General features: G+C 44.8%; 1 long non-coding RNA gene across 1 annotated transcript in view; it reads left to right on the forward strand.

The window, feature by feature from the left end:
* LOC108352981 (uncharacterized) overlaps positions 1–16,528 on the forward strand; it is a 59,806-nt gene that overhangs the window by 17,350 nt on the left and 25,928 nt on the right. Inside the window, exon 5 of the long non-coding RNA XR_001841471.3 lies at positions 1–16,528. This exon is cut by the window's right edge and continues 13,599 nt beyond it. This is a non-coding gene — a long non-coding RNA (uncharacterized LOC108352981).

The raw sequence follows: 16,528 nt of genomic DNA on the forward strand, positions 1-16,528 counted from the left end.
GGCTCCGATTTACCATTCTGCAGAGAGAGCAACCACCTCCAGCCCAATCTCAAAATCAAGTCCAAACGCTGTCCAAAGTCCGTGAAGTCTTAGTCCAATGCCTTGTTTGGTTTCAGTCATCCTTTTTCGCTGAGTTTGCAGTCCAACTCCTTCTCTCGCAGCTCTGCTAATATTGTCCCTTAATTCTGCTTTGTAATAAATACCATCGGCTTTAATGTGTCTTGAAGGACTGCGCCAAGGGCTCCTGGGATCCCTATGATCCCTATGATTCCTCATCAACTTGACACACTTTGAATCACCTAGGAAGACAGTCTCGGGAAGGGACTATCTAGATTAGGCTGGTCTATGGGCATGGCTGTGATGGATGTCTTGATTCCATTAACTGATATGGGAAACTTCAGCCTAAATGTGGATGGTGCTGGTCCCTGGGTTTGGGTCCTAGGTTATGAAGGGAAAAGAGAGCTGATCTGGCAGGAATGTATGCAAAGCTCTTGACTGTGGGCGTGACTTTCTGCATCAAGTTCCCGACGCCTTGACCTCTGTGCAATGGTGGACTTGAACCTGGATTTGTAGAATAAGTTACATTTTGCTTTTGTCACAGCAACAGGGAATAAAACTAAGATGATAACACCCACCCCTTCCTAGGAGTGCCTCATTCAATCAACATTTAATAATTTGTTGACATTGTTTAATTTCATCATAATATAGGAATTGTGCTATTCCTATATTAATAAGAACTATGTGCTATCTTCACACAGAGCTTCTGTGGGACTTTTCCAACTGTACTAAGCTATGAGTTTCTCGAGGCACCTACCACTGAGTTATGCATGCAACGGACAGATTTTGGTCATTTATTCCTGTTTTCTATAGCTTATCTATACGAACAGAAAATTAGTAAGTCTAAAAATTACGGCACTACAATATTTTTTTTCATCTTTAGCATTTGAACGTGAAAACAAAAGGTATGGGGTCGCTCTTTAAACACGCACAGAATGCATGTTATTTCAGTTGCATCTTCATGGATTGGTAGGAGTAACATACTGAAAATGGCCATCTTACCAAACTCAGTCTAAAGATTCAGGGCAGTCCCCCATCAAAACTCCAACACAATTCTTCATAGATCTTGAAAGGGCAGATTTGTGCTTTCATCAAACATGTGCACGCATACACACACACACACACACACACACACACACACACACACACACACGCAGGATAATTAAAACAATCCTAAATAGTAAAAGAACTGCTAGGGCTGTCACCATCCTCCAATTTCAGATTGTACCACAGAGCTACAGTCATAAAAAATCGGCCTAGGACCAGCAGGAAAACAAACTGTACATAGAAGAATGCAAATAGATCCATACCTACCATCCTGCGTAAAACTCAACTCCAGATGGACCAAAGACCTCAACAGAAGTCCAGATACACTGAATCCAATAGAAGAGAATGGGAAATAGCCTTGAACTTGTTGGCCCAGGAAAAAGACTTTCTGAGCAGAGCACTGTGAGCATAGGCACTAAGACCAACAATTAGTAAGTGGGACCTCATGAAGCTGGAAAGCTTCTACATGTCAAAGGACACTGTCATTAGGACAATGCAGCAGCCGACAGAATGGGTAAGATCTTTAGTAACTGCACATCTCATCCAGAATTAATATCCAAAGTATACGAAGAATTCGAAAAAACTAGATAACAAGAAAACAAACAATTCAGTTTAAGTGGGAGTACAAGTTTAAACAGAGAATTCTCAAAAGAGGAAACTCAAACAGTGGAGTACAACGAACTGTTAGGGCTATCACCATCCCCCAGTTTCAAATTGTACCACAGAGCCGTGGTAATAAAAGCAGTGGAATCAAACTGAAGGCCCAGACGTAAATCCACACCTGGTTTTTAATAAAGAAACAAAAAATACATACTATAAAAAAGGAAAGTTAGCACCTTCAACAAATGGTGTTGGCCAAACTATCAGCAGAAAATACAAAACAAAGCTACCTTGAGATTTCCTCACACACCTGCCAGAACAGTCAAAATCAGTAGAACACGGTAGCTCGTGCTGGCGAGGATGCGGAGCAACGGGAACACTCCTCCATTGCTGGTGGGAGTGCGAGTTTGTACAGCCCCATTAGAATCAGCATGGCAGCTCCTCAGGAAGATGGAAATCAATCTTCCTCAAGATCCAGCTCTACCACTCATGGATGATACCCAAAGCGTGCTTCATCCTACCACAGAGACATGGTCATTGCCACTTTGTTCATAGTAGCCAGAAACTGGGAATACCCTAGATGTCCCTTAACAAGGATGTATGAAGAAAACATGATACACTTGCACAATGGAGGATTACTCCATTGTTAAAAAATAAAATAAAATCATGAAATTTCCAGGTAAGAGGAGCTAGGGAAAAAAAATCATCCTGTGTAAGGTAACCCAGAAAGGAAAAGATGGTTATGTGTTGGCATTAGCTGTTTAGTCAGTGATAACCAATCTCAAGGTGCAGAGGTCATGTATAAAATAAGGAACTGGGGGTGGGGACAGACAGATCTCATTAGGAAGGGAATAGAATAGATACATATAGGTAGAAGAGGGGCTGGACTTGGAGGATCCGGTGGAAAAGGGGAGGAAGGAAGGGATTGAGGGATGGATTATGGATAGGGACAGCTATAATTAAAGGTCATTTGAAGTATTGTATGGAAACCTAATATAGCAGAAGCTTATTTCTAAAGTATATTTAATATATATATGTGTGTGTGTGTGTGTGTGTGTGTGTGTGTGTGTGTGTGTGTGTATACACACATGAAGACTATCTAAATAAAATGGCCAAATAATGGGAGAGATGGAGCTCTGTGCCGGTGTGAATAGGAATGCCCCCCCCCCCCGTAGAATGGTCCTTAGGGAGTGGCATTAAGAAGTGTGGCCTTGGGGTTGGGGATTTAGCTCAGTGGTAGAGCGCTTGCCTAGCAAGCGCAAGGCCCTGGGTTCGGTCCCCAGCTCCAAAAAATAGAAAGAAAAAAAAAGCGTGGCCTTGTTGGAAGAGGTGTGGCTTTGATGGGGGAGGTCATTCTCAGGTCATTCTCCAGCTGCCTACGCACTGCCATGATTTCCACCATGATGAAAATGGACTAAACCCTTGAAGTAGTAAGCCAGCCCCAATTAAATGTTTTCCTTTACAAGAGGTGCTGTGGTCATGGTGTTTCTTCACAGCAAACCCCAACTAAGATAAGCCCTTACCAGACATCTTCTGTCACCAAATAAATTCCCCAGTACTGGAGCAAAGGTACATGTAGTTGAGTTGTTGACCAATGGGGTCCCATGGGAGTTCCCGAACAACGTAGGCCAAGACTATAGGTTGTCCTTAACAAATTGACAGGAAGACTCTCCTACTGACGATAACGACTCATTGAACACAAGATGAGCTGGTGCCTACCTAGAGCCTCAACCCCTGTTTTCTAGCATCTTTAGTACAAAAAGATAATCTGTACTCTACCAAAGGAGAAATGTAAACACCGAGCAAAGCATGAACCCTCTGCTGTACAATGGTGTCCTCCCTGCAAGATAAGCTGGTGTAATCATGGCATACAGCTCGTGGGGGTCACCAACCAATATCTTATTTGACGTAAGGCCACTCTATGAGATCAAACCCATCCCTGGACACTGGTCAGGGTGACCAGGAACCTGAGACTAGAGAGCCCAGGGACCCAAGGGAAGGCAAAATACTACTGTTCTATAAAAAAAAAAGATTTAATTAAATTTTATATAGCAATAAAATGACATATTATGCCCAGATCATTGTCTTGCTCAGCCATCATCAGAGAAGTTCCTCCTGCAGCAGACGGGAACAGGTGCAGAGACCCACAGCCAGACGTTACGCAGAGAGTAAGAGACCTTGAAACACTCAACCTTAAATAATATGTCTCCGATAATCCCTCCCTTCAGAGCTCAGGGACTCTTGAGGAAGAGGGGCCAGACTGAGTGTTAGAGTCGGTGGGGGTGGAGGACACCAAGAAATCAAGACCTATGTATAAATCAACATGATCAAAGCTCACCTGACCTCACAGAGCCTTTGGCAGTGTGCCCCGGGTCCTTGGTATGTCTATTGTGGTTTCCATGTTAGTGTGTTTATGGGATTCCTGGGTGTAGGAAAGTGGGCTTCTGTTGTTTATGTCATCTTTTGGGCTCATTTCCTGCTATTTGTTTGTTTTGACCAATTTTCATGCTCTAGTTTTTATCTCATCTAATTATACTTTCTTTCATTATTTTAAAGGGGTGTGATAGAGCCTTTTTCATTGTAAAGTGTACCTACTTACATCATAAATTAATTCTGAAGAATAAATGAGAATACGAAAATAAACTGAGAAATAGTAAATAATGCCGAATATTTGTTATACATCTGCACGTGCTGTGCTAAGCTTTCTGCATGAGTTATCTAACTGATCATTTTACAAAAGGCCAATTTCCTATATTTTTGCTGTCATTACCCATCTTATTCTCTCCGGTGAATTTGTCTTTGTTTTGTTTTTAATCCTCTCATTTAATTTTGGTGAGGTTTCAGAAAGGAAAAAAAAAAAACATATAATGTTTGTGTCCAAGCAGCTACTGGGGCTGACCAGCATCCAGTGTTTGTTAAACAAAGGAATTTTAGTGGAACGGTCAAAAGAGCTGACTCTGATGTCAAACTGCCAGAGTTCGAAGTCAGGTTCCAAAAATTATTAGCTGTGATATTTCCATAAACTATTCATAGAGAAAGGGAAACTTAAAGTGGGTTTTGTCTCTTTGAAGAGATAAGAAAGGTTTGTATCTAAAAACAATGACAGAGTGCTAGAAGAAAGAGGAGGAGGAGAAAGAAGAAGAAAAAGAGGAACAGGAAGAAGAGGAGAAAGAGGAAGAGGAGAAAGAGGAAGAGGAGAAAGAGGAAGAGGAGGAGGAAGGAGATTCAAGAAAGAAATGAAAATGAATCTTAGAAATTTACAAACACAATCACTCAGTTTAAGTGTTGGGAGATAAGACTGAAGAACTCTGGGGTGGTGTGGAAGACCTGAAGAGAGCTAAGGATGTGCAGACCAGAATAACAGTTTAATAATCTCAAATAAAAAGACATTTCAAACTGGGGAAATGGATAGAAACAAAATCGTCAATGAGATATTGCAAGAAAACGTCTGGCTGTAGGCGGCTCTAGACACAGAGCGTCTGCCCAACATCTTTAAAAAAATCGGAGTTAAAGATCGGGGTTTCAAGTTGCAAGGACTCATCCTTCCTCATAACAATTGATTAAACTAGAGCTGCCAAAGGTCACCTCAGTGAGAACCTTCAGCGCATGCGGAGAACAGATTCTCACCATACACACGTAGATCTCATGTGATCAGGGATCAGGCAACTGTAGATGCCGCCACAGCAAGACTAGAGTCAGGAAGACAAGGGCACCGTGCCTTCCTTCAAACGGTGAGGGAAAGTAGGGGCCTGCTTTCTAACTTAGATGGCTTTATAGCTCAGCGTCAAGTTAATACGAGAGTCGAAGAGATTTTCATAAGCACGATGTCTCCAAATCTTACCTGCTAGCCTCATACACCCTTCCTAGGAGACTCCTAGAAAATGTGCTCTGTTAACATGAAGATGAACCTAGAAGGAGGGAAACATGGAGGTGAGGGGATTCTGTGGAACCCTGACAACAATTAAGCACTAGTCACACAGAAGCCCAAACTGGGGCCCCGCAACCCAGGGGTGAGATAACCCTGGCCCTTTGTCTTAAGCCAGAGATACCACATGAACCCAGCACAGACTGATGGCACAGACACACACGTGTGCATGCACACTCACACACACTCACACACTCTCACACACACATGTGCATGCACACTCACACACACATGTGCATGCACACTCACACACATATACTCACACACACTCACGAACACTCACACACTCACACACTTACACACACGTGTGCATGCACACTCACACACACTCTCACACACTCACGCACACTCACACACTCACAACACACACACACACACATCTATGCAGCATGCTGCATATGTGAAACAATGTCCCTTGCAAATACTAATATATTCTCTTAGGCACTTACAAAGTCTTAGTGTGCTTTTATTTTTACAGCTGAGGAAGCCCAGAGAGGTCAAACAGCCATGAATATGAGGTCAGATTTCAATTCCAGAGAAACCGGCTTAGAATCCAAGCTCTGTAACTCTAACGCCCATGGAGTACCGTGTGGTAACAATTCGTGGATATGTGTATGCAAATCAGGATAATTTACTTTTCCATTTGCTCATTATTCCGTGGGTTGGAGCTTTTGAGTTCCTTTCTCCGGGTCATTCATAAAATATACAATAGGCTATTGTAAGACAGAAGCATCCCACATTGCTGAAGAACACTAGGACATCTTTCTCCTATGCAACTGTATTTTTGTAGCCCTGATGTATTCCCCCAACCTCCCCAGCCTCTAGTCATCCCTCTTCTACATTAAAATTCGTGTTATTTTAGCTTCCGCCTATAACGGAGAACATGTGGTATATATCTTACTGCCTCTAATTCACTGAACGCGATGTTCTTGAGTCCTGTTTCACACTGGTAACCATGGAGTCTCGTGGACGTGGACTGGCAGGAATACTTATTCTCCCTGGTAGAGATTAAACTCCACGATTCCAGAATGGCTCTGAGCCTCTCTCTGCCAAAGATCTAGTACCTGGTTCCAAAAATGTCCTGATACATGCCCTGCCTGGCCCAAGGTCAGAATACACAAGCCCTGTCTCCACCCATGCCTGCCAATAGGATGTTAGTCACTTTACTTTTCCTCATGAAATCCTGGTTCCCTGGTGGCCAATAGAGACCTCTCTTTTCTGGTCTCCTCCCGGCAGTTTTGAGAGAAGAAATGGGCCTGCACATTTGCGAGTGTTGTGTACGATTTGTGAACAGCAGTAATGACTGTTGCAGTAACTCTCCACTTGGGACGTCTCTAAATTGGGTGAGCCCATTTCAAGGTCCCCGTGTCACATTCCATGTGTGATTCCAGATGTTGTTATCGGGCTCTTTGCTATTTTTGGATGCCTTTGATTACATCACAGATATCTGTTTCCCCCTGGGAAACACTCGATGAGATGGGAGTGCCGCCATTAGCTACCCTTTCTGGAAGACAGGCACAAAAATGACAGCCTCCGTCGTGCGGCATCATCATCACGACCTTAGTCCTACATCAGGCACCATGGGAAGACTCTCTATAAACTGCTTCAGAGAACCCAAGGGCAGGGTCAGCTGTGGCCAGAAAGCAGCATGCTCAAAAGCCAGCTCTCAGAAGAACCTGTAGCACCAAACAGGGCAGGAGACAGCCCTGTGTCCTCCTGTGTACCTGACTCGTCTGCTGGCCCGGAAGTACGTTTAATCTGTACTTCGTGTTCAAAGCAAATACCTATTTCACAAAGAGAAGAGACTCGAGTTACCCTGGTGACATTCCCACTAATGAGGCCCAAGAAGACAGGAGTATAAATTTGTTCTTCTTTAGACAGATCTCCCTGTGAAGGTCTCAGATTGCCCCTGACTGAAAGCGCCATAACTGTCATGATCAACCATGGAGTTCAGCTAGATCCTACGATTCTATATGAGAGCAGCCCACACCAGCTCCTATCTTCATGATGTTTGCTTGCAAACTCACAAATAAACTAAGACAGTATTAAATTCCATGGCCAAAAGGCCAGTATCCAGTAATCCGAGGGTCTATAGTGTGAGTTATTTCACCATAGCCAAGTTGTTACTGTCATCTGATCTGCACCTTTAAGAGTCTTCTTTGAAGCTGGAAAGAACCCAGATGTCCTTCAACAGAGGAATGGATACAGAAAATGTGGTACATCTACACAATGGAATACTACTCAGCTATCAAAAACAATGACTTCATGAAATTCATAGGCAAATGGATGGAACTAGAAAATGTCATCCTGAGTGAGGTAACAAAGTCACAAAAGAGCACACATGGTATGCACTCACTGATAAGTGAATATTAGCCCAAAAGCTCAGAATATCCAAGAAACAATTCACAGACCACATGAAGCTCAAGAAGGAAGACCAAAGTGTGGATGCTTCAGTCCTTCTTAGAAGGAGGAACAAAAATACTTACAGGAGTAAATATGGAGGCAAATTGTGGAGCGGAGACTGAAGAAAAGGCCATCCAGAGACTGTCCTACCTAGGGATCCATCTCATATACAGACACCAAACCCAGACAAAATTGCAGAAGCCAAGAAGTGCATGCTGACAGGAGCCTGATATAGCTGTCTCCTAAGAGGCTCTGCCAGAGCCTGACAAATTCAGCCAACCATTGAACTGAGAATGGGCTCTCCAATGGAAGAGTTAGAGAAAGGACTGAAGTAGCTGGAGGGGTTTGCAACCCCATAAGAAGAACAACAATATCAACCAATCAGACCCCCCAGATCTCCCAGGGACTAAACTACCATGCCAAGAGTACACTGAGATGGACCTATGACTCCAGCCACATATGTAGCAGAGGATGGCCTTGTCAAGCACCAATGGGAGAAGAGGCCCTTGGTTTTGTCAAGGCTTAATGCCCTAGTGTAGGGGAATGTCAGGGAGAGGAGGTGAGAGGGAGGGAGTGGGTAGGTGGGGGAGCACCCTTATTGAAGCAGGGGGAGGAGAGATGGGATAGTGGGTTTCTGGAGAGGAAACAGGGAAAGGGATAACATTTGAAATGTTAATAAAACTATCCAATAAAAGAAAAAAAAAAGAACAGTTTTCTTTGAAGAGAATCATGTTCCTGGACCCCAAGTTCATATGCTGAAATCTTTATCCCTGAAATTCATGACTGCTTGTTTGGAAATATAAACCATTTTAACTACAAGTGACTAAGATAAGGCTGTGAGTGTAGGCTCTAATCCAGTAAGTCAGATCATCCACATACGAAGGGAGATTTCCCCAATGCCAGAGTTGGTACCAGGTGTTTTCTGCAACCAACAGCAAGGAACCATGCAACACACAAGAAAGACGAGTGAAGACTCAGGGGAAGATGCACCGGTTGCACCCATGGTGAGGGAGCAGTAACCATGGGCAAGCCAAAGGGAGATCTGGAATAGGCCCTTGCCTCACAGCCCTCTGAAGGAGACAGCTCTGGCCAGCTGGTAAAGACATTCCCACCTATATCTGCATAGAACAGGACCACCTCTGTGCTAACTTTTCTGCTTGTTCCATTCTGTTTGCCTTCTAATATCTCAGGAAACTTCAAGAGGCAGAAGTTCATATGTGAGCTCCAAGGGTCTATAATATGAGTTATTTCACATAGCCAGGTTTGGTTTAGGAAGGTGGAAATCTGTTCTGGCCTGGATGTAAAATTGCTCCCAATGGGCTTCTGTGTTTGCACATTTGGACCTCAGCTGGGGTGCTAGTTTGGAAGGCTGTAGACCCTTGAGGAGGTAGGATGTAGATGGAGAAGCGGGTCACCGGGATGCAGGCCTGGAGGGTTGTAGTCCATTCCCACTTTCAGCCCTAGTCTGGCTCTGCCTTCTGGTGTACCAAGGTGCAAACAGGCCAGCATACGGCCCATCCCTGTGAAGCCACCAGACACTGTCTCCCCTCACACTGTGAGCCACTGTAGAGCCTTTCTCCTGTATGTTGCTTTTGCCAGGTGTTTGATCAGAGTAATGAGGTTAACTAATGTGTATGCCAAGCACCCTATGCTCTTTCAATACCATCATTCCATAGCTATAAGCTGAGCCACTCTGACAGCGTAAGCTCTGATCTGCACCAAAGACCTTAGAGACAGAATAAAGATCCAAGCTCCTTCTTTCTGTCTCTTGGTCACTGGTGGCCATTGTTCTGTGACCTCAGGCACTTTAAGTCCTTCTGACCTGGGTCTCCAGGATGCTAACAGTGGGTTCATGGCCCTGCTCCAACATCAGCCTCCGCACACTTAACACTTCACTCAGTTGGGAAAACCCACCCGGTTCTCCGGACCAGCCCTATCTGCTCCCTCCGTCCCTTTCTTCTTCCTCCATGGAGTACTTCCTTTCTGTTCTTCTTGTTCACTGAAATAAATGTAACGTCCCCACCTGGAGTACGAAGCATGGGCAGATTTGACCAGCTACGCCCCCGAATTTGTTGGATTTGAACATAAAGGGGGAAAGGGCTGAGAACTGAGCCGATCTGGCAGCCATTCAGCCGGATCTGGACAGTGTCAAGAGGGCCCAACAGGACATGGGCATCTGTGAAGGGAGACACTGAGCTCTCCCTCAGAAAAACCCACCAGGGCCAGGCACACCAACACATGTGTGTAATCCCAGGACTCCAGAGACAAAAGCAGCAGGATTGTGAGTTTCAGGCTAGCCTGGACTACATCGAGAGACTATGGCAAAAGTAAAAGAGAGGTATGAAAGAGAAAGGTGGTAAATAACAAAAAAAGAAAGAAAAGATCAGATGTCGAGATACCATGTCATGCTAGTGCCAGCGGGCCACAGGGGACTAGCAGGGTGTTTCCTTCTCGACAGGCTCTCTGGCCCAGAGTTCTCAAAGCATCTCCACCTGACTCGCTAAGTTCCCTCGGCGAGTCCAGTCGCTTCCACACCAGCCCCATAGTCACAATTCCCAGTATGTCGGTAAAAATCAAAACTCTAGAGGCTTATAATTTATCAATCAGATTTATATTAGTAAATTCTCACTCTACAAATCGTCCATATAATACACTCAGAGCCAACTGATATTGACATAAACTGCCCACCTAGATAAGACAAATTATCCTATAATGACTCATCCCTTACAAGATATTTATAGCTACCTGTGGCTAATTAAAGCCATACGGGGTGGGTCATCTTTCTCCTCTTCCATCTTCTCTTCTTTATTTTCCCTCCTCTCTCTCTCTCCTCTCTCCAAACTCTGTCCCCGCCTTACTTTTTCACTACCCAATCACAGACCTTGCCTTATTTTGTGCCTGCCCTCACCTGCATATAGACATCAATCCACAAGTATTAGGGCAGAATATACAATATTCAATGTACAATATATACTTGCATGAAAACTAGAGTATCATGTACTATAAATATATACAATATGTTTTATAAAGGACGGGGGTACTGCAGGGGTCTAGCAACCCCAGTTATCCTTGCTTTTAATTCTACCCAGTGTTTGTGTTTGTTCAGAGGCTAAAACAGGGTGATCAACTCATCTCTGTGGGCTCAGATGTTCCCAGCACTCAATGGTGCTCACACACACAACTCCTGGGTGTGCTGAGCCCCAGGGAAAGCCAGTTCTGGTTCCTTATTGGATGCAAGACCCCATCCCCAACCCCACTCTTACCCCACAGCTTCTGACCCACTGGAGAGGACCCTACCCATGCCTCCTCCTCCTCTTCTCCTCTGCTTTCATTCCCAGGCACAGAGCTGGCAGTAACCTGAAGGCCCTCCTGCCTCCCTGCCCTTTCTCCTGTCTTTCACAGGAATGTCTCCCACTTAGTTGCCTAATTCTCCAGTCCTGTGCGAGCATTTGGTTCTCAAAAGATCAGCTCCATACAGAGACCCACTTGTCAGCCATTTTCTTTTTCGGTCTCCCTAACTAATTGTGTTGGGTCCAGTGTGAAAACCACCAATACACCTGCCGGCGATCTCAGAGGGAGAGTGGTGTGCAAAATCATCCTTTGAGGAAAACGTAGAATATTGTTGGCAGTGATCCAAGCTGAACATCTTAGGAGCACCGAGGAAGAAGGACTGAGCTGCCTCAGTGAGGGGAAGGGTGAGAGTCAGCAGCAGGTGTGCCTCTCAGATTAGCAGACAAGAATTCTTACTGTTCTCCTCCGTCAGGTCCTAGTACGATAATAAAGCCTTCATGTGCTTTGGATGGGAATTCACAAAACGGAGATGTGCTTTGCAGTGAATTCTATTGCGATCAGCAGGGAAAACAGTGGCTTGTTCTAACTCCCCAACCAGAGAAGCTAGGGTGTGTGTGTGTCTGTGTGTCTGTGTGTGTGTGTGTGTGTGTGTGTGTGTGTGTGTGTGTGTGTGTGTACGCACGTGTTCACTGCTATATGTAGGCCTGAGCCTGTCATGTGAGCAACACACATATTGTAGAAATGTGGAGATTTTTACATCACTGTCTCCTGTAATTTCTGGTTTTCCATTTTAAAGACGCATCACTAATTATAGGATAGTTATCCCAGCTGGAAGTCTTTTCTCTTCACTGGATACAACCAATTCCCAGTAAGGTTAAAAAACAGATAAATGTTCTATGTGGCATTTCAAAGGCTAAATATTATACAAGGTCACTGTGAGTCACTTTTTTTTCCTTAAATTAACACATTACTTTGATGCTCCAGGAAAAACATTCTAATACCTATTTCCCTTTAACTTTAGTTATGAAACAATTCCACGCCGAGCCCCATGCTACAATGCACCTCCAGTCTCTGAACTGGAAGACATTCATACAGGTTCATGTTGAACGTGTCTAGAAATGTGATAGAGTTCTAAAAAGGATGCACACACTCAGACAGATCAGGGTCCCACTGTAGTGTGCTCATTTATGTTTGAATATAGTCCTTGGCAGTTAGGGCTTCCATATATGAGGCAGATTTGTTAGTACCACAGTGGCCATTGAAGTCCAACAGGAACTTTGTAGGGGGCCCGCTGTAACCAATGCCTTCTGCATGATGGAACTAGAATACCATGTCGCAAAGCTAGGGCTGATCCTTGACTATTCCTACACACAGAGCTAGAGACATTTACCCATGGCTTGCTTCTGAGGGATCTCCTTGGTCCACCCTTCCATTTCCATCCCTCTTCTCCATCTCTCAGTCCAGACTCAGAGTGTGCCTTGCCTCCACCACTGTCTTAGTCTCCCTTCCCAAGATTTCCACTACAGTAACTCAACCAGGGTAGCCTCCAGGGCAGCATCCCAGACAGCCTCCAGGACAGCATTCAGGACAGCACTCAGGGCAGCACCCAGGACAGCATCCCTGACAGACCTTGGTGGAGACGATCATCTAATGGCAAGACTTTCCAAGAAAAATGTCCCTCAGCTTGGTATCATTGTTAGCCACTGTTCCCAGGCTTCACGTCTTGTCATCCCAAGACCCTGCTAACTGTGACAGTCGCTGCTTTCACACCTCCTGTCTTCCCTTAGCCAAGACTTTCCATCAGGGATGTTCCTGCCTTCCTTCTTCAGATGTTCCCTGGGTTAAATACAAGTTCCGAGAAGCACTTCTCAGACCCACCTGCTTGGCTGCATCAGCCCACTACTCTACCCTCGTCATAGCCTCTGCTACATTTATACCTATCTCTGCCCCTCAAGCTGTGGGTCTTAATGAAAGGTGACCAACTACTTTAATCTATGAATGTTGCTACAGAAGAAAAAAATCTGAGACTGGATACGCTATAAAGAACACAGTTTTTTTACCCTGTCATTTCAGAAGCTAAGGAGTACAAGCTCAAGATGGTGGCAGGTGAGGGCCTGCCGCACCACCACCATCTTTTACTGCTGCTCCCTCATGAGGAAGAGAGCAGAGGGACAGAAAGAGGTGAGAAGGAGCCCCTCTGGCTCTGCTGTAGTTACTGATCCCACCCATGACAGTGACACTCTCCTGACTTCACCACTTTAGGAGGGTTCACCTCTGACTACCACTACAGTGGGGATTCTGTTCCAAAATGAACCTGCAGGGGGCGCTCTCTGATCCCTCTGGTCTGAATGACTGAGTTCCACCCCAACAGTTCTCCCATAGCAGACCTGGCTGTCAGACTCTTTTTCGGTTATGTCCTGGGGTCATTTGATTCCTCTAAATTGTGTTTCAGGCTTTAAGATGGGTGTGTTCATCATCTCTGTATAGTAGCGCATCTTCCTTCCGAGAGTGGGTAATGTGCACATGGACGAGTCCATGCTCATATGCACACAGAAGCCTGAAGATGAGGTCAGGTGTCCTTGTTTATGACTATGGCTGTCTACCTTGAGATAAGATCTCTACTCAATTTGGACCCAGCAAGTCCCTGGGGCTCTGTAGCAGTACCAATTAAATACTCAAATTGATCTCAGCGGTGGCATTCCTCATACCTTCCCCAATGTTCTAGGTTCCTGAATGAAAGACACAAACACACAGCCTTTATATTTTGACAGGCCTAAAACAGCTCAGTGGCTGGGCCACATCCTAAGCTCCATGTAGCTAATCTACCTCCCTCCAATACTCCCAAGTTATTACTTACTAACATTCTACATTCCATCTTTGCTGCCCCCGGACCAGTCGGGCAGCTCTTGGGGCTGCTTTCCTCTGGCTCCTACATTGTGGCTGTGCTCTCTGTCCCATACCTTCTCAGTCATGGCATCTCTCCTCTCCTCCTAACATGGTAGATCTCCTTCTTCCCTCCTTTTCTCTCTGTTCCTAGCCCAGGAATACTAAAAGTCCTGCCTCTGTCTGCCCTGCCCGGCCCAGCCATTGGCTGTCAGCATCTATTTACCAATCAGAACCAACTGGATGCAGGATCCCTGAGTGTGCAAACACTTGTGTGAGCAGTTTGGGGGGCCCAAATTAACATAAGAATATAAGCAGCTACAGGGCCCTCCTGTCTCTGCCCCTTCAGTGCTGGGTTTGCAGACTCCATTGAGCCTTGCCCAGCTGCTTTTGCCTACATGCTAGAGATCTAATCTCAGGGTCTCCTCCTACCCACAGAGCCATCTCTGCATTCCAGGAACACAACTTTCGAAAGGAAATGTGTAGCCCTTACAACCAGAATATCTCATGCACTATGTAAATGTGAATTCTGTGAAGGCAATAGCCTTCCTGGTTTAGTTTTTACCCAGTTATGGTAAATTTAACTTAAATAAGCCCAAAGGAAGGAGATTGTGGCTATTCTTCAACTTAAACATGTTTTGGGGTGAGTAACCTGACCTCTCTTTGCAAGCACCAGGAGTTTTGAAGAGTGTGTAAGGTGGACTGAACTCAAAACCAAATCCTCTTTTTTTTTTTTTTTCGGAGCTGGGGACGGAACCCAGGGCCTTGCTCTTGTTAGGCAAGTGCTCTACCACTGAGCTAAATCTCCAACCCCAAAACCAAGTCCTCTTAATGAGGTAGACTAGTCTGTGGGTGTCTACAACCACCAACCCCAGAACAGCACCCTTCTTCACTGCTGTCCATTGAAGCATCAGCTGGAGGAAGAACATTTGACACAAATGCAAGCTGAGTCTTGTGGGGATGGTGTGAGAACCATGAGGCAGCCCTTACAGAGCATTTGCTGGCTTTTGAGCCAGGCTTCACGGAATGAATGGCAGAAGAAGTCGTTTTGGTTAGAGTGTTCCTGAGGCACAAGGAAGTCCTCTTTGACCGTAATAATTCAGACTAGAATAGGAATGACCCTCGTAGGATCATATGTTTGACTGCTTAGGCATCAGGGAGTGGCACTACTTGAGAAGGATTAGGAAATGGAGACTTGGAAGAAGTGTTACTAGATGTGGACTTAGGCATTTAAAAAGCTCACACCAGGGCCCAGGATCTCTCTCTCTCTCTCTCTCTCTCTCTCTCTCTCTCTCTCTCTGCAGATGTAGCTCTCTCTCTATCACTTCTCCAGCACCATGCTGACTACATGCTACCATGCTCCCCACAATAATAACAACAGATGAAACTTCCAACACTACAAACCACCCCCTGATAAGTGCTTTCTCTTTAAGAGTACCTTGGTCATGTTCTGTTCACAGCAGTAGACCAGTGATGAGACATGGACTCAGACAAAACTCAGATGTTCTTTCTCACACATAGATGCTAGCTTATAATGTCTGCCAGGGGCCAGCCCCGACATTGGTCTTCTTTCTTGTGTTGGTTCTTCTTGAGGCAGCGGAGGGCAGGGGGAGCATCGGCGGAGGGTAAGACTTTGTCTTACAAGATATTTAGGGTTGCTGTATAATAATAAGTTTACTTATCTAAGTTACTATGTTACTGTAGCTGATTTACTTATCTATGTCTAAGTCACTATGCTCTGCTACTATAACTGTTCCTCTGAGGCCAGAAACTGCAGCCTCTGGCACTTAGCACCTCATTCTAAAACAGCAGGAGATAAAGTAGAGGATTACTTGCTGGAGCCTTTTCCCTTTTGTCCCTATGTCTCTTGTTTGTCAGGCTAGGGGAAAGTTTGGAGCAATAAACTTCTATTGAACCAAGAGAGGTGAATAGCGCTTGCAGAAGGAAAAGCGTCTACATAGCCAAATATGGATAAACATGTATAATTTCACACATGGATTCATAAATGCGCATTTATACATTTACACTCAAAAATCAGTTGGGCCCAGCTTACATACATTATCACAATTACATTCTTTTTTTTTTTTTAAAGATTTATTTATTTATTATATATAAGTACACTGCAGCTGTCTTCAGACACACCAGAAGAGGGCATCTGATATCATTACAGATGGTTGTGAGCCACCATGTGGTTGCTGGGATTTGAACTCAGGACCTCAGGAAGAGCAGTCAGCGCTCTTAACCGCTGAGCCATCTCTCCAGCCCCCACAATTACATTCTTACACACACACATGAATACATTCTCACAGTCACATACTTACA

This window comes from Rattus norvegicus, chromosome 15, assembly GCF_036323735.1.
Source record: "Rattus norvegicus strain BN/NHsdMcwi chromosome 15, GRCr8, whole genome shotgun sequence".
Lineage (NCBI taxonomy): Eukaryota > Metazoa > Chordata > Mammalia > Rodentia > Muridae > Rattus > Rattus norvegicus.